The following is an 18722-nucleotide window of genomic DNA, read 5'->3' as shown; positions in this document are numbered from 1 at the left end:
AAAGGAGCAGACAAATGTTGCTTTAAAAGCGATTCTAATTCTTCTTGTGTTGTCTTTTATCTATATTACCACTCCTGTTGCTAGTTTCATGTAGTTTACAAATTGGGATTAATGGCTTTTTTTTTGCATAAGAGTTTCAAGGTCACGATTTCATAAATTGAGTAAATAAATAAATCCCTCTCTACCATTGACTTTCTGTGTACTTAACATCTATATATTTGTTACTTTCTGCATTCGTAAGATGCCAGTACTGCTATTAATAAAATCTGTATTTCCTGTACCAGGGCTTGTTGTTTAATCAAAAAATATAAGTGGCAAGGCTTACCATAACATTTTTCAAAGATGAACAAGTGAAAATGTTTATTCTGCTTTGCGCTGCCCATTGTCAGATTCTCTTCTATAAGAATGGATGATAAAAATAACAGCTACAGTTTGAGAAATTATGTGAAAGGTATTTTGCTTGTAGGTGCTCATTTAAGAAAGGTATTATTATTCCTATTCTATGGTGAAGGAAACTGAGATTGAGAGAGTTTAAGGAACTTGTCTGTGTAATTAAGGGTGGTTTCAGAGCCAAATTTTGAATGCTGGGCTGTGTTGACTCTGAAAGCCTGTCTCTTTCTACAATTTCCCATCATATTTCAAAAACTATATCCCTTTTGACCTATGATTTAGGTCATATATCCCTTTACAGCTCTGCCCCTTGACCTCTTCCCTGACCTCTACGAGTTACAGAGGTCTGTGTCATGGAGCATTGTTGAGCAAGACTTTCTGATGTGATATCAGTCAGGGTAGGCTGGATTATGCTGTGGTATAAGCAACCCTCCTATCTCAGTGGTTTGAGATAGCAGAGACTTATTGCCTGTCATGTGTCCAAACTACATGTCCAACTTGGAAGTGTCTCTGATTCAGGATTTCCCTAGGATCAGGCTGTTGGAGCCTCCAACATATGGTACATTGCTGGACCCTGTGACAGGGTGAGGGAACAGGGTCAATCAGGCATGGGCTCTTCAAGGCTTCTGACGGGAAGTGACACATGGACTTCCTCTCTCATGTCCTTGTCCAGAGCATTTCACTTGGCCCCACCTAACTTCACAGGGGCAGGCATGGTACTACTGTATCTCCAGAAGGGAGGGAACAAGCAATGTCAGTGAATGGCACACTACTATGTATATCCAAAATAAAGCTATATTGATCTTAAAATAAATACATGGTAGCTTTAAAAAATTGCAATACATAATGGTTACAATTTAAAGAGTTCCCTAGACCCATTCCTAAGGACCAGAAAAGACATGACTGCTCCAGAGATTGTTCTAATTCAGTAACCTACATTAATGACTTCCTTATAGCAGAACTGAGAGGTGACATGTTTTCCTTCTCTAAAAAGGCACTAGTTATAACGATTTGTTTGTTAGCTGGATTTTAAGGAAGAGATAGTGGTAGATTTAAAAGTAACCAGCACAGATGTGTTGCAAAAATAATTGAAAGGACAGAAAAATTTTCCTAGTTCATCTGGGCTTCTCCCCAAGGGTTCCCATTTATATAACCCATATAAGACTGAAAACTGGAATTTAGTGTTTTAATTCAAATGAGATAGATCGCTAGGTACCTTCTTCTAGATTGTTTTTGTAAAATAAGAAGGTGTAAATTAACTCTCAGGTGTCAATTTGAACGAGCCCATGAGGCAAATGACAGGAAGATTGGTTAGAGAAATTTCCCCAGCAGAGAGGACTACGTTGGTTGGGGCTTGGAGGCAAGAGAAACCTTAGCTATCCTAAATAAAAATTCTATGCAGTGATTGCAATTAATAGTCCATCACATGAAAATAGAATGAAATCACCTGGAACTCTGTCCTGTAGTTGAGTTCAGAATTTGTGATTTTTAACTTTGGCATTTTAATTTTGTGCTGCTTTCAACAAAAGCTAAGCATAGCAATTCCACAAAGGCATAATATAACTACTGGAGCTCTTAGCTTCTACCTTGCAGTGTCTGGCAATGCTCTTGCATGCTCTGTGAAAGATGCAATCACACAATCAAAGTAATATTTTCCCTGAGGTTCCCTGGGGCAGACTGGTTCTGCAATTTTCCAGTAATTGTTTTAGAAGGACAGCCTGGATTTGGTTTTACTATTAGATCTTTCCCCCTGCATTCTCCACACTGTGGGTCCTGGCTTCTCTGTTACCAGTCTCACTAAGTACCGGAGATTGGGGTGGAATGGTATGTACCATTAATTACCCAGTGGGATTTGGTGCTTCTCTGAATGGACTCCCTAATCCATAAATCCCCACTATCTGTGCAGGCTGGAACATAAGTATCTTTCCGAAGTAGGTGATAAGGTTAAATAATTCTTGGGCATCCGGATTCTGTGGCATGAGGAGTGAGTTGCTCTTTAAGATTAATATACTTTCTTTTGAGTTCACATCCCCAGAAATAACTAAGGTTTGTGCTTATAGATTTTTTTTTCCCTTTTATTTATCAGCCTCCATAGCAAACCTTGAAGTTGATAAGCCACATACCATTGCTGTGATTATTATTTTTTCCTTCCATTTCATAGGTAAGAAAATAAATGGAGGCTCTGGGTGTTTGGCCAAGTCAAAAAGCTACAAAATGCTAGAATCTGGCTTTTCAGACTCCAAGTCCTGTGCTCTTTTCTTATATAATGCTTGTTAGTATTCTGGCCATGAAGTTTAATAACACGGGAATAATAATAATAATCCAGTATCCCCTCCCTTCATTGTCCCCAGAGTTACCAGTGGTTACAACAGACCCGGACTTCCTGTGAGGCGCCGCTGGTGGTCTGGTGCCCTCTGCTGGTGAAGCCGCCTGGCTTTCTTGTTGCTTGGTTTCCTCTGGATTTTTATCTTCATCTTCCTGGCGCAACATCTTTCAGCAGAGTGTGCCGTTCTTATACGAAGGTAAGAAGCCATTCTGCTGGACACCTTACTTGAAGAAACACTCAGAGAGAATCAAAGAAAGCAGGACTTGGCATTTCTTCGACAGTATACCCCTGTGTGTGAACGCTCCCTTTTTCCTGCCATCCGCCGAGGGGGAACTTTCTAGTACTCAGTTCCCAATGTGGCCCTTGCCCCCCTCAGCTCTGGCATTCTTTTAATTCCCTTTGAAAGAGAGTGTACATTCTTCTCCAGAACACACAAGAGGAGGCAGCCAAGAAGAAGAGAAGTCTGGGAGCCCTGGAAGAAGTTAGGCAGGAGCGCCTCATCCTCAGGGAGCCAAGATGGAGACGACCCATGACTCGACCCTAGAAAGGCAGGTCAGCTTCTGCAGGGTGGTAGTGAGGGCAGGCTCATGGTGGAAAGAGGCAGGTCTTCATGGACTGGGGCCAAGTCCAACAGATCAGCTGAGACGACAAGTCAGGCAAGTAGAAATTGAGTCGAAGTGCTTAAGCCAGAGACAGATGAGTGACTCAACTGGTTAAGATTTGGTTAGTAAAAGGCTAGGGTTCTCACATGCTCACTTGAAATTTTTGTTCCATAGTCTTCTCTGGGAAAATAGAAAATAAATTGTGCGGTGGCCCTGCTGCTGTCAAAAGGAGTTGTCAATTTGCATCAGTTGTCAGTTTGCATAGTTTATAATACACTGTCTAGAGGTTGTTATTAATAATTAGGATTTTCACTCTGATGAGTCATGGAGCAATTTATGTAAATTACAACACACAACATTATCTGGAACAAGTATCAGAAGAAAGGTGGCAAATTACCTATATCAGTGGTTCTTAAAGTGTGGTCCCTGGACCACCATCATCATCATCATCTGGGAACACATTAGAAATGCAAATTCTTAGGCCCCATGCCAGACCCATTGAATCAGAAACTCTGGAGGTGGGCCTAGCAATCTGCGGTTTAACAAGCCCTCCAGGCGATTCTGATGCACACTCAAATGTGAACAGCACTGCCTTAGATTATAGTATAAGTGATGAATACTAGATCATTTTCACTAAGGAAGGCCTATAAATGTGATGGTTGGAGGGAAAGGAGGCAGGAATATGAGGCAACAATTTGAAAGACACATGTCTGCTATGTACTGAATAGTAAAGTTTGCTTGAAGTTTGACCGTGAGATAAATTGAGCTAATAACAATACCATATAGCTTAAAGTTAAATTGCCACGATCACAAAAGGACAAGGTGGAGAGTCTGAAAGAAATGATGATAACTGGGATTGATCAGGTCCATTCTGTGATTGTTCTAGGGCATTGCTGTGAGGCTGCCCTGTGTTCTGACACTGTGACCTTCTTTGATAGAAATGCAGGAAAATTATATCTTCTTGAAAAGGTCAAGACCAAAACGATTTCATAGAAATTAATTTTCTTAGGGGGAAAAAGGAATTGACAATGTCATGTGAAAATTTTATTGAAAAATGTTTATTCAATTTAGGTAATAGTAAATGATAAAGCATCAGAAATGTCTTCTTTGATCTTTTATTAAAAGTATGATTCATAAGACTTCAATGAAAAAGATACAAAAGGCCCATAAGCATTATTCTCATCTTCACCATCTAGTTCTTTCTTTCTTGAAAAAACAGCATTTCTTTAACATAGTGTGAGATAATAGAGGGCTTCTGGAGAATTTAGTCCTTATGGCTGAGATTCCTGAAATTGCCAAATAAGTCACTGATTGTCATTTTGTGTGAAAGAGATGAAGAAAAACCTGTTCTCAATTACTGGGCAGCTGGTATGTTTTAATTGTTTGCTTTTTACAAGCAGTAAAATAGAAGGAGTATTCCTTAAGTATCCTTATATGCTATTAATGCAGTGCTTCTCACACGCATTGTGCATCATGATCCCCAGGGAACTTGTTAAAAATGCAGATTGGTCACCTTTTGAGGTTTTGATTTAGTAGGGATATGATTTTTAACAAGCATCCAAATGATTTTGGTGTAGGTGGTTTGAGGACCACACTTTTAAAAACCCTGCCCAGAGCCTACCCATTATTTATGTGCTCATTATTTGAGCGTATCTGAAAGTGACTGACAATTTATAAAATGCCAGTTTAGTGTAGATAAAGACTTAACAGTGAGCAACAGCTGCTTATTCCAATAGAACCTTGTTGTTTGGCATTGGGGGAAAATGAGCATTATACATAAGATAATGTTTTAAAATTAATACGTTATTTGTTTAGAGCAGTTTTAGGTTTACAGGAATTTGAGCAGATAGCACAGAGAGTTCCCACATATTTCCTCTCACCTACGTCTCAGTTTCCCTGGGTACACTTGTTACTGTTGTACACTAACACTTGTTAGTTTTGAACTGATACTGATACCTTATTATTAAATGAAGTTCAGAGTTTAGGGTTCACTCTTTGTGCTGTATATTCTATGGGTTTTGACAAATGTATAATGCTCTGTATCCACCATTACAGTGCCCTACAGAATAGTTCCAGTGCCCTCAGAATCCCCTGTGCTCCACCTATTCATCTCTTACTCACTCCCCCGTTCCAAACTTTTGGCAACTATTGGTCTTTTCATTGTCGCTATCCTTTTGGCTATTTCAGAGTGTCTTCTTGTTGGGGTTCCATCAGGTTGGTGGGAAAAATATTAAAGATATAGTAATAGTCAAAAACTCTCTTGGAAGGCCTGAGAGTTTTTGACTATTACTATAACTATCTTTAAAGGCCTGAGAGTTTTTGACTATTACTATAACTATATTTAGTATGTTTCCCACCAGCCTGATTGAAACCCAACATCTTCTATAGTTGAATCATATAGTATAGTATATGTATAGTATGGTAGCCTTTTCAGGTGGTTTCTTTTCACTAGGCAACATGAGTTTAAGATTGCTTTATGTCTTTAAGTGGCTTGATAGCTCATTTCTTTTACTGCTGAATAATACTCCATTATATGGATATACCACAGTTTGTTTATCCATTTACCTTTTGAAGGACATCTTAGTTGATTTCAGTTTTTTTGCAATTATGAGTAAAGCTACTATAAACATTTGTGGGCAGGTTTTTGTGTGGACTTGAGTTTTCAACTTATTTGGGTAAATACCTAGTTGTGCAATTGCTGAATAGTATTGATAAGATGAGGTTTAAGCTTTGTTAAGAAACTGCGAAGCTATCTTCCGAAGTGGCTGTACCATTTTGCATTCCCACTATCAATGCATGAGATGTTGTTCCACATCCTTGCCAGCATTTGATATTGTTAGTTTTTTTTGGGTTTTCACCATTCTAATAGGTATGTGGTAGTATCCCACTGTTATTTTTTATTTTACATTTTTATTTTTCTTTTTGAGACAGAATCTTACTTTGTCACCCAGGCTGGAGTGCAGTGGTGTGATCTTGGCTCACTGCAACCTCCGCCTCCCGAGTTCTAGATTCTTCTGCCTCAGCCCCACGAGTAGTTGGGATTACAGGCGCCTGCCACTGCGCCCAGCTAATTTTTGTGGAGACGGGGTTTCACCATCTTGGCCAGCCTGCTCTTGAACTCCTGACCTCATGATCTACCCATCTCGGCCTCCCAAAGTGCTGGGGTTACAGGAGTGAGCCACTGCGCCCGGCCTATCCCACTATTATTTTAATTTACAATTCCCTAGTAACATATGTTGAATATCTTTGCATATATTTATTTACCATCTGTATGTCTTTTTTTTAGTGAGGTGTCTGTTCAGATATTTTGACCATTTTGTAATTAAGTTGTTTGTTTTCTTATTGAGTATTGAGTTCTTTGTGGATTTTGAATACAAGTCTCTTATTGGATATGTTTTGCAAATATTTTCTCTCAATCTGTGGCTTGCTTTTCATTCTCTCAATAGTTTCTTTTGTAGAGCAGAGTTTTTAATCTTCATGAAGCCCAACTTACCAATTTTTTATTTCATTGATTATGCTTTTGGTGTTGTATCTAAAAAATTATTACCATACAAAATGTCATCTAGATTTTCTCCAATTTTTATTTCTAGGAGTTTTATAGTTTTGCATTTTACATTTAGCTCTATGATCCATTCTGAGTTAATTTTTGTGAGGGTGTAAGGTCTTTGTCTGGCTTCATTTTTTTTTATACATGTGGATGTCCAGTTGTTACAGCACCATTTATTGAAAAGACTATCCTTTCTCCATTGAATTATCTTTTGCTATTTAGTTTAATATCAGTTGACTATATTTGGGTGGGTCTATTTTTGGGGTCTCTGTTCTGTTCCCATGATCTATTTGTCTGTTCTTATACAAATACCACACTGTTTTGATTATTGTAGCTTTACAGTAAGTCACAGAGTCAGGTAATGTCAGCCCTCCAACTTTGCTCTTTTTCAGTATTGGCTTTTGTAGTCTTTTGTCTTTTCATTTAAACTTTAGTTTACATGTTTGTCAATACACAAAATCAGTTGTTGGGATTTTGATTGGGATTGTGCTGAATTTATGTTAGGAAGAACTAACATTTTAACAATATTGAGTATTCCTATCCAGATACGTTTTTTAATATGTGAAAACATTTCTCTGTAAGCTTTAAACTTTTAGATATCACAACATTTTACCTAATACTTATAAAATATGTTTATTTCCTTAACTTTCCAAAAGTTTATGAAACAAAACTTGACCTTTTCCTTATGACTTAGGATCATCCCTGTAAGCTTTATTGCGTTAGATGTTAATACAGTTGTATCTACTGCTTATTCTTCTGTCTCTCAATTAGGTGTTTAGTTATCATTGTGGTTGTTTGGGTGTCTCTGCCACCAGCTGCACTGTGGGCTCCTTCAAGGCTAGGATCATATTTTGGCTGTTGATGCTTCCCCAGTCCAGTAGACATTTTATACTTGTTCGTTGAATGAATTGTGATTGTCTCCAACATCCGTTTATCTCTTCTTATTTTTCTGCTTCTAATCTGTTGTACTCTAGAAAAACAGAAAAACTTCATTAAGAACTGTATGTTTAAAAAGAGTCAATTAGGTTCAAAACAAAGCCCCTTGTACAATCTTTGTGAGAGTTATTGTGGCTTTTAGAGAAGTACAGTGCTAGTGTGTATCTTCAAACATATAGAAAATTTGAATATCCATATGTCTTCCATCTAAAAAAAATTGCTCATGTCTTGTCATATTTTCATGTCTCCCTTGCAATATATTAATACATACATATACATGTGCTGTGCCGTGTGAAAATTAGTAATGAGTTGTAAAGTCCCATATAGTTGAAAATGCATCATCTAAGAATAAATATGATGGAAATACTTTACTATACTTAAGAAATTAATCATAATGATGTAATATCATGTAGTAGACATTCCATATTTAATTTTTTTCAGTTGTTACAATAATATATTTTTTTGTGATCCATCCTAAATTCCCACATTGCAGTTGGCAGGTGTGTTGTGTTGTGTGGTGTGATGTGTTAGGTGGTATGATATGTTGGTTGTGCTGTGTAACCTTTCCTAAGTCCCTTAACATCCCTGGTAGTATAGATGATCTCTAGTGTTATTTTGAGTTCTGAGAGTCTGCGAGTCTATAATTATAGGTCATTTTAGTTCTATAATGTTGTGATTTTATTTATTTATTTATTAGAGACAGGAACTTGCTCCGTTGCTCTGAAGTGCAATGGTTTGATAAGAGCTCACTGCAACCTCAAACTTGTGGGCTCAAGGAATCCTCCTGCCTTAGACTCACAAGTAGTTGGGACTACAGGCGGCATGGATCACCATGCCTGGTTAATATAAAAAAATGTTTTGTAGAGAACAGGTCTCGCTATATTTGCCTAGGCTGGTCTCAAACTCCTGGCAAAACTCCCACCTCAGCTTCCCAGAGTGTTGGGATTACAGGCAGGAGCCACTGTGGCAGCTTTTGTGATTTATTTTATTTTTATTTTATTTTTCTTTTCTTTTTTTAAAAATTATACTTTAAGTTCTGGGATAGATGTGTAGAACGTGCAGGTTTGTTACATAGGTATACATGTGCCATGGTGGTTTGCTGCACCCATCAAATGGTTATCTACATTAGGTATTTCTCCTAATGCTATCCTTCCCCTTGCCCCCCAACCCCTGACAGGCCCCCGTGTGTGATAGTCCCCTCCCTGTGCCCATATGTTCTCATTGTTCAATTCCCACATGTAAGTGAGAACATGCAGTGTTTGATTTTCTGTTCCTGTGTTAGTTTGCTGAGAATGATGGTTTCCAGCTTCATCCATGTCCCTGCAAAGGACATAAACTATTCTTTTTCATGGCTGCATAGTATTCCATGGTGTATACATGCCACATTTTCTTTAGCCAATCTAACATTGATGAGCATTTGGGTTGGTTCCAAGTCTTTGCTACTGCTAATAGTACTGCAGTAAACATATGTGTGCATATGTCTTTATAGTAGAATGATTTATAATTCTTTGGGTATATACCCAGTAATGGGATTGCTGGGTCAAATGGCATTTCTAATTCTAGATCCCTGAGGAATCACCACACTGTGTTCCACAATGGTTGAACTAATTTACACTCCCACCAACAGTGTAAAAGCGTTCCTATTTCTCCATATCTTCTCCAGCATCTATTATTTCCTGACTTTTTAATGATCGCCATTCTAACTGGTATGGGATGGTATCTCATTGTAGTGTTGATTTGCATGTCTCTAATGACCAGTGATGATGAGTTTTTTTCCATATGTTTGTTGGCTGCATAAATGTCTTCTTTTGAAAAACATCTGTTTATATCCTTTGTCCACTTTTTGGGTTGTTTGTTTTTTTTTCTTGTGAATTTGTTTAAGTTCCTTGTGGATCCTGGATATTGGCCCTTTGTCAGATGGATAGATTGCAAAAATCTTCTCCCATTCTGTAGGTTGTCTGTTCACTCTGATGATAGTTTCTTTTGCTGTGCAGAAGATCTTTAGTTTAATTAGATCCCATTTGTCAATTTTGCCTTTTGTTGCCATTGCTTTTGATGTTTATTCGTGAAGTCTTTGCCCATGCCTATGGCCTAGGTTTTTTTCTAGGGTTTTTCTTTTTATGGTTTTAGGTCTTACATTTAAATCTTCAATCCATCTTCAGTTAATTTTTGTATAAGGTGTAAGGAAGTGGTCCAGTTTCAGTTTTCTGCATATGCTAACCAGTTTTCCCAACACCATTTATTAAATAGGGAATCTTTTCCCCATTGCTTGTTTTTTTCATGTTTGTCAAAGATCAGATGGTTGTAGATGTGTGGTGTTATTTCTGATGCCTCTGTTCTGTTCCATTGGTCTATATATCTGTTTTGGTACTAGTACTGCGTCCGGAATTGGTGGGTTCTTGGTCTCACTGACTTCAAGAATGAAGCCCGGTTTTGGTTTGTTTTGTTTCTCCCCCAGCCAAGAACCCGCAATGGTCCCTGGACCCTGCTGATCAGAATAGTTGTGCTCACCGATGCAGCAGCAGAAACACTAGCTTTTCCCCCAGACCACATGGAGGACCGAGGAAGGTCGGATTTAGTGGCCCTTACTGACGCATTCTTGAAAGCCTGCACCCTTGCCTGTCCACCCAGACCACATGGTGGACCGGACCAAGAAAAATCGGATTTAGTGGCCCTTACTGACGCATTCCCAAAAACTTGTACCTGTTAGAGTCCTAAGCATTCTCCTGTTAGGATTGGGGCTTTATCCCCATCCTATAAAGATGTTATGCCCCAAAAATGAAGTGGAGGGCCATACCCTGAGGGAGGGAAGGGATCTCCAGGGTTGGAATAGTGACACCTTTTGTCCTCACTTATATGAATAGGAAGGATACAATTGCTGAGGCTCCCCATATCCTAGCTTCAGGAATAGCTTTTGTTAGGCCTATTAGTCTGAGGAGGGACCCTAAAATTCCAGATAGTCCTACCTACAACAGGGATTTGGGCAAAAATTATGTTTTTCTGATTGGTGAGCTTGGGTGCCTAAAGAAGGTAACAGAGTCCTGGAGTTCATACTAGAAGTCATTCTTATAGGAGAAACTAGAAAAGCACCAGAGATTTTTAGAAGCAGGACTAACCTCGGAGAAGAGAGGCAAGAAGAAGTTTGTCTGGCAGGCCTATTAGGACCCAGGTGGCAAGGGTCAGGGTAGATAGAATAGATGGGTGAGTCTTGTTTGGGCGACATGTCTTTGAGAGTTCCGCTCATGGCCACAGGGTCAACCAACTTGTTATCGGGACCCTGGAGCTGCATGGCTTTCCTCTCAGTCGACCCTCAGCTCAGCCCAGAAGTACAGGAAAAGTGGAAGCTGGTTCTAGGCAAACCAACACTCCCAACTCCAAAGAGTCGGGGGTTGTTAGAGAGCCCTTTCCCAGAAAGCCTGACACCCGTGTCTTAAGTCCGGTGGCTACGCTAGTCGCTTTTAACTGGCTGACAGGTGCCCAGTATTTAGCCCCCGATTACTAAGGAAAAATAGGACAGAATAGCAAGCGAAAGGGGTCCATTGGTGCTCACCACTCAGCGATAGTCGATGTCCCACTGCTTGACGATAGGCGAAAGTCTTACCGTGTGGCGATAGCCGATAGTCCCATCTGGGTCACCAAAATGTGTCTGGAATTGGTGGGTTCTTGGTCTCACTGACTTCAAGAATGAAGCTGCAGACCCTCGCGGTGAGTGTTACAGTTCTTAAAGATGGTGTGTCCGGAGTTTGTTCCTTCAGATGTTCAGATGTGTCTGGAGCTTCTTCCTTCTGGTGGGTTCGTGGTCTCGCTGTCAGGAGTGAAGCTGCAGACCTTCGCGGTGAGTGTTACAGCTCATAACGGCAGCGTGGACCTAAAGAGTGAGCAGCAGCAAGATTTATTGCAAAGAGCAAAAGAACAAAGCTTCCACAGTGTGGACAGGGACCAGAGCGGGTTGCCACTGCTGGCTTGGGCAGCCTGCTTTTATTCCCTTATCTGACCCCACCCACATCCTACTGATTGGTCCATTTTACAGAGAGCTGATTGGTCTATTTTACAGAGAGCTGATTGGTCCGTTTTGACAGAGTGCTGATTGGTGCATTTACAATCCTTGAGCTAGACACAGAGTCACAGAGTGCTAGTTAGCTAGATACAGAGTTAGCTAGATACAGAGTACCAATTGGTGTATTTACAAACCTTGGGCTAGACACAGAGTGCTGATTGGTGTATTTACAAACCCTGAGCTAGACACAGAGTGCTGATTGGTGCACATATGATCCCCTGGCTAGATATGATATCAGCTGTGGGTTTGTGATAAATAGCTGTTATTATTTTGAGATATGTTCTATCAATACCTAGTTTATTGAGTGTTTTTTAGCATGAAGGGGTATTGAATTTTATCAAAGGCCCTTTCTGCATCTATTGAGATAATCATGTGGTTTTTCTCATTGGTTCTGTTTACATGATGGATTACGTTTATTGATTTGCATGTGTTGAACTAGTCTTGCATCCCAGGGATGAAGCCGATTTGATCATGGTGGATAAACTTTTTAATGGGCTGCTGAATTCAGTTTGCCAGTAACTGAATTGAGGATTTTCAAGTTGATGTTCACAGGGATATTGGCCTAAAAGGTTGTTGTTGTTGTATCTTTGCCAGGTTTTGGTATCAGGATGATGCTGGCCTCATAAAATGAGTTAGGGAGGGGTCTTTCTTTTTCCACCATTTGTAATAATTTCAGAAGAAATGGTACCAGCTCCTCTTTATACCTCTGGTAGAAATTGGCTGTGAAGCCATCTGGTCCTGGGGTTTGTTTTTTGGTTGGTAGGCTATTAACTACTGCCTCAATTTCAGAACTTATTATTGGTCTATTCAGAGATTTGACTTCTTCCCGGTTTAGTCTTGGGGGAGGGTGTATATGTCCGGGAATTTATCCATTTCTTCTAGATTTTCTAGTTTATTTGCATAGAGGTGTTTATAGTATTCTCTGATGATAGTTTGTATTTCTGTGGGATCAGTGGTGATATCCCCTCTATTATTTTTTATTATGTCTATTTGATTCTTCTATCTTTTCTTCTTTATTAGTCTGACTAGCGGTCTATCTATTTTGTTAATCTTTTCAAAAAATCACCTCCTGGATTCATTGATTTTTTGAAGGGTTTTTCATGTCCGTCTCTTCTTCAATTCTGCTCTGATTTCTTGTCTTCTGCTAGCTTTTGATTTTGTTTGCTCTTGCTTCTCTAGTTCTTTTAATTGTGATGTTAGGGTGTCTATTTTAGATCTTTCCAGCTCTCTGATATGGGCATTTAGTGCTATAAATTTTCCTCTAAACACTGCCTTAGGTGTGTCCCAGAGATCCTGGTACGCTGTGTCTTTGTTCTTATTGGTTTCAAAGAACTTATTTAATTCTGCCTTAATTTTGTTATTTACCCACTAGTCATTCAGAAGCAGGTTGTTCAGTTTCCATGTAGTTGTGTGGTTCTGAGTGAGTTTCTTAATCTTGAGTTTTAATTTGGTTGCACTGCAGTCTGAGAGACTGTTTGTTATGATTTCCATTCTTTTGCATTTGCTGAGGAGTGTTTTACTTCCAATTATGTGGTTGATTTTAGAATAAGTGCTATGTGGTGCTGAGAAGAATGTATATTCTGTTGATTTGGGGTGGAGAGTTCTGTAGATGTAGATGTCTATTAGGTCGGCTTGAGTTGAGTTCAAGTCCTGAATATCCTTGTTAATTTTCTGTTTTGTTGTTCTGTCTAATATTGACAGTGGGGTGTTAAAGTCTCCCACTATTATTGTGTGGGAGTCTATGTCTCTTTGTAGGTCTCTAAGAACTTGTTTTATGAATCTGGGTGCTCCTGTATTGGGTGCATGTATATTTAAGGTAGTTAGTTCTTCTTGTTGCATTGATCCCTTTACTATTATGTAATGCCCTTTTTCTGTTTTGATCTTTGTTGGTCTAAAGTCTGTTTTATCAGAGCAGGATTGCAACCCCTGCTTTTTTTCTGCTTTCCATTTGCTTGGTAAATCTTCATCCGTCTCTTTATTTTGATTCTATGAGTGTCTTTGCACGTGAGATGAATATAGCATCTGAATATAGCACCTGAATATAGCACACAGATGGGTCTTGACTCTATCCATTTTGCCAGTCTGTGCCTTTTAAATTGGGCATTTAGCCCATTTACATTTAAGGTTAATATTGTTATGTGTGAATCTAATCCCGTCATTATGATGCTAGCTGGTGACTTTGCCCAATAGTTGATGCAGTTTTTTCATAGTGTCAATGGTCTCTACATTTTGGTTTGTTTTGCAGTGGCTGGTACCACTTTTTCCTTTTCGTATTTAGAGCTTCCTTCAGGAGCTCTTGTAAGGCAGGCCTGGTACTGACAAAATCAGTCAGCATTTGCTTATCTGTAAATAATTTTATTTCTCTTTCACTTATGAAACTTAATTTGGCTAGATATAAAATTCTGGGTTGAAAATTTGAAAATTCTTTTCTTTAAGAATTTTGAATATTGGCCACCACTCTTTTCTGGCTTGCAGGGTTCCTGCAGAGAGATCCGCTGTTAGTCTAATGGACTTCCCTTTGTGGGTAACCTGATTTTCCTCTCTGGTTGACCTCAACATTTTTTCCTTCATTTCAACCTTGGTGAATCTGACAATTATGTGTCTTGGGGTTGCTCTTCTTGAGGAGTATCTTTGTGGTGTTCTCTGTATTTCCTGAATTTGAATGTTGGCCTGTCTTGCTAGGTTGGGGAAGTTCTCCTGGGTAATACCCTGAAGAGTGTTTTCCAGCTTGGTTCCATTCTCCCCATCATTTTCAGGTATACCAGTCAAACATAGGTTTAGTCTTTTCACATAGTCCTATATTTCTTGGAGGCTTTGTTTGTTCCTTTTCATTCTTTTTTCTCTAATCTTGTCTTCATGGTTTATTTCATTAAGTTGATCTTCAGTCTCTGATATCCCTTCTTCTGTTTGATTGATTTGACTATTGATACTTGTGTATGCTTCATGAAGTTCTTGTGCTGTGTTTTTCAGCTCCATCAGGTCATTTATATTTTTCTCTAAACTGTTTATTCTAGTTAGCAACCACTCTAGCCTTTTATCAAGGTTCTTAGCTTCCTTGCATTGGATGAGAACATACTCCTTTAGCTTAGAGCAGTTTGTTATTACCCACCTTCTGAAGCCTACTTCTATCAATTCATCAAACTCATTCTCCATCCAGTTTTGTTCCCTTGCTGGCGAGGAGTTGTGATCCTTTGGAGAAGAGGCATTCTGGTTTTTGGTATTCTCAGGCTTTTTGCACTGGTTTTTCCTCATCTTCATGGATTTATTTACCTTTGGTCTTTGCTGTTGGTGACATTCGGATGGAGTCTTTGTGTGGTCGTCCTTTTTGTTGATGTTGATGCTATTGCTTTCTGTTTGTTAGTTTTCCTTCCAACAGTCAGGCCGCTCTTCTGTAGGTCTGCTGGAGATTGCTGGGTGTCCACTCCAGACCCTATTTGCCTGGGTATCACCAGCAGAGCCTGCAGAACAGCAAAGATTGCTGCCTGTTCCTTTGTCTGGAAACTTGGTCCTGCCAGATGCCAGTGGGAACTCTCCTGTATGACATGTCTGTCGACCCCCCATGGGACGTGTCTCCCCATCAGGAGGCACAGGGGTCAGGGACCCACTTGAGGAGGCAGTCTGTCTCTTAGCAGAGCTCGAGCCCTGTGCTGGGAGATCCACTGCTCTCTTCAGAGCCAGCAGGCAGGAATGTTTAAGTCTGCTGAAGCTGCACGCACAGTTACCCCTTCCCCCAGGTGCTCTGTCCCAGGGAGATGGGAGTTTTATCTATAAGCCCCTGGCTGGGGCTGCTGCCTTTCTTTCAGAGATGTCCTGCCCAGAGAGGTGGAATCTGGAGAGGCAGTCTGGCTACAGCAACTTTGTGGCGCTGCAGTGGGCTCAGTCCAAATTTCCTGGTGGCTTTGTTTACACTGTGAGGGGAAAACTGCCTATTCAAGCCTCAGTAATGATGAATTTCCCTCTCCCCACCAATCTTGAGTGTTCCAGGTTGACTTCAGACTGCTGTGCTGGCAGTGAGAATTTCAAGCCAGTGGATCTTAACTTGCTGGGCTCCGTGGGGTCAGATCTGCTGAGTCAGACCACTTGGATCCCTGGTTTCAGGCTCCTTTCCAGGGGAGTGAATGGCTCTGTCTCGCTGGTGTTCCAGGTGCCACTGGGATATGTAAAAAAAAAAAAAAAAAAAAAAAAAAACAACTGCAGCTAACTCAGTGTCTGCCCAAACTGTCACCCAGTTTTGTGCTTGAAACCCAGGACCCTGGTGGTGTAGGTACCCGAGGGAATCTCCTGGTCTGTGGGTTTCAAAGATCGTGGGAAAAGCATAGTAACTGGGCCGGGTTGCACCATTCCTCATGGCACAGTCCCTCATGGCTTCCCTTGGGTTGGGGAGGGAGTTCCCCAACCCCTTGCACTTCCTGGGTGAGGCGATGCGCACCCTGCTTCTGCTTGCCTTCTGTGGGCTGCACCCACTGTCTAACCAGTCCCAATGAGATGAGCTGGGTACCTCAGTTGGAAATGCAGAAATCACCTGCCTTCTGCATTGGTCTCTTTGGGAGCTGCAGACTGGAGCTCTTCCTATTTGGCCATCTTGCCCGGGAATCCCTGATTTATTTATTTACTTATTTATTTAGACAGAATCTCATTCTGTTGCCCAGGCTGAAGTGCAGTGGCACAATCATGGCTCACTGCAGCCTCAAGTTTTCAGGCTCAGATGGTGATCCTCCTGCCTCGGCCTCCCGGGAAGCTGGGACTACAGGTCATACCACCATGTCTAGCAACTTTTTTTTTTTTTTCCACAGAGATGGGGTCTCACCATGTTGCCAGGCTGGTCTTAAACTCCCAGGCTCAAGTGATCTGCCCACCTCGGCCTCCTGAAGTATTAGAATTACAGGCAAGAGTCACTGCTCCCAGCCTGTGATTTATTTTTTAAGGAATCATAGATGTTGAAATGTTATGCAGTAATTTGACAGGAATTGATAAACTACCAAGTAAAAGAGCAATGTATTAAATAAGATTCCAAATAACCAAACTCAGGCTTATCTCCATGGGATTTTTAAATATTTCTTTTAGGTGGAACTCAGCTATATGAAAATAAAAATATATCTATTTATTGATGTCTTTAAAGACTACAGAGAATCAAGAAGAGAATTGAGGCCACCGACCACTTATGGAAGCTTTTTCTCCAGCACACTAACCATTTTAACTATATTATGACCCTGTTGAGAAAATAAAAATTTTTTTAGGCAATTGAATTGATTTCTCATGCTAAAATAATAATATATATATATTTTTTTAGCTAAAAATTTTCTCTCTCTCTCTCTCTCTTTTTTTCTTAAAAGTCCAGCTTTTAAGTTCAGGGGTACCTGTGCAGGATGTGCAGATTTGTTATATAGGTAAATGTGTGCCATGGTGGTTTGCTGCACAGATCATCCCATCACCCGGGTATTAAGCCCAGCATTCATTAACTATTCTTCCTGATGCTCTCCCTCCTCCCACACACAACCCTCTGATAGTCCCCAGTGTGTGTTTTTCCCTGCCATGTGTCCATGTGTTCTCATCATTCAGAGGAATATGGAAGGACTAGACTGGCTAAGTCTTCTGGCCTCCATCTTTCTGCATTATTGGATGCTACCTGCTCTCGAACATTGGACTCCAGGTCTTCAGCTTTTGGACTCTTGGACCTACACCAGGGGTCTCAGGCCTTCAGCCACAGGTGGAAGGCTGCACTGTCGGCTTCCCTACTTTTGAGATTTTTGGACTCATACTGGCTTCCTTGCTCTTCAGCTTGCAGACAGCTTACTGTGGAACTTCACCTTCTGATCATATGAGTCAATATTCCTTAAGAAACTCCATTTCATACATATTTCTTTCTCTTGTCTAATTGTCCTGACTGGAACTTCCAATACTATGTTGGATAGGAGTGGTGGGAGAGGGGATCCTTGTCTTGTGCTGGTTTTCAAGGGGAGTACTTCCAGCTTTTGCCCATTCAGTATGATATTGGCTATGGGTTGTCACAGATGGCTCTTATTATTTTGAGGTATGTTCCTTCAATACCTAGTTTATTGAGAGTTGTTAACATGAAGCGATGTTGAATTTTATCAAAGGCCTTTTCTGCATGTATTGAGATAATCATGTGGTTTTTGTCTTTAGTTCTGTTTATGTGATGAATCATATTTATTGATTTGCATATGTTGAATCAGACCTGCATTCCAGGGATGAAGCCTACTTGATCGTGGTGGATAAGCTTTTTTATGTGCTGCTGGATTCGGTTTGCCAGCATATTGTTGAGGATTTTTGCATCAATGCACATCAAGGATATTGGCCTGAAGTTTTCTTTTTTTCATTGTATCTTTGCCAGGTTTCAGAATCAGGGTGGTGCTGGCCTCATAGAATGAGTTAATGAGGAGTCCCTTCTCCTTGATTTTTTGGAATAGTTTCAGTAGGAATGGTAGCAGCTTTCCTTAGTACCTCTGGTAGAATTCAGTTGTGAATTCATCTGGTCCTGGGCTTTTTTTTGGCTGGTAGGCTGTTTATTGCTGCCTCATTTCAGAACTTGTTGTTGGCCTATCGAGGGGTATGATTTCTTTCTGCTTCAGTCTTGAGAGGGTGTATGTGTCCAGGAATTTATTAATTTCTTCTAGATTTTCTACTTTATGTGCATAGAGTTGCTTATAGTATTCTCTGATGGTTGTTTGTATTTTTGTGAGGTCAGTGGTGATATCCCCCTTATCATTTTTGATTGTGTTTGTTTGAATCTTTTCTTTTTTCTTTTCTGTTGGTCTAGTTAGCAGTCTATCTATTTTATTATTTTTTTCAAAAGTCCAGCTCCTGGATTTGTTAACTTTTTGATGGGGTTTTCATGTCCTTACC

General features: G+C 40.2%; 1 long non-coding RNA gene across 1 annotated transcript in view; it reads left to right on the top strand.

The window, feature by feature from the left end:
* LOC126952250 (uncharacterized) overlaps positions 1-18722 on the top strand; it is a 39289-nt gene that overhangs the window by 2274 nt on the left and 18293 nt on the right. Inside the window, exon 2 of the long non-coding RNA XR_007724827.1 lies at positions 2742-2912. This is a non-coding gene — a long non-coding RNA (uncharacterized LOC126952250). The remainder of the gene's footprint in view (positions 1-2741; positions 2913-18722) is intronic.

This window comes from Macaca thibetana, chromosome 4 (genome assembly GCF_024542745.1).
Source record: "Macaca thibetana thibetana isolate TM-01 chromosome 4, ASM2454274v1, whole genome shotgun sequence".
In the NCBI taxonomy this organism is placed as follows: Eukaryota; Metazoa; Chordata; class Mammalia; order Primates; family Cercopithecidae; genus Macaca; species Macaca thibetana.
Note: the sequence above shows the minus strand (reverse complement) of the source record. Positions and strands in the feature narration are given on the sequence as shown.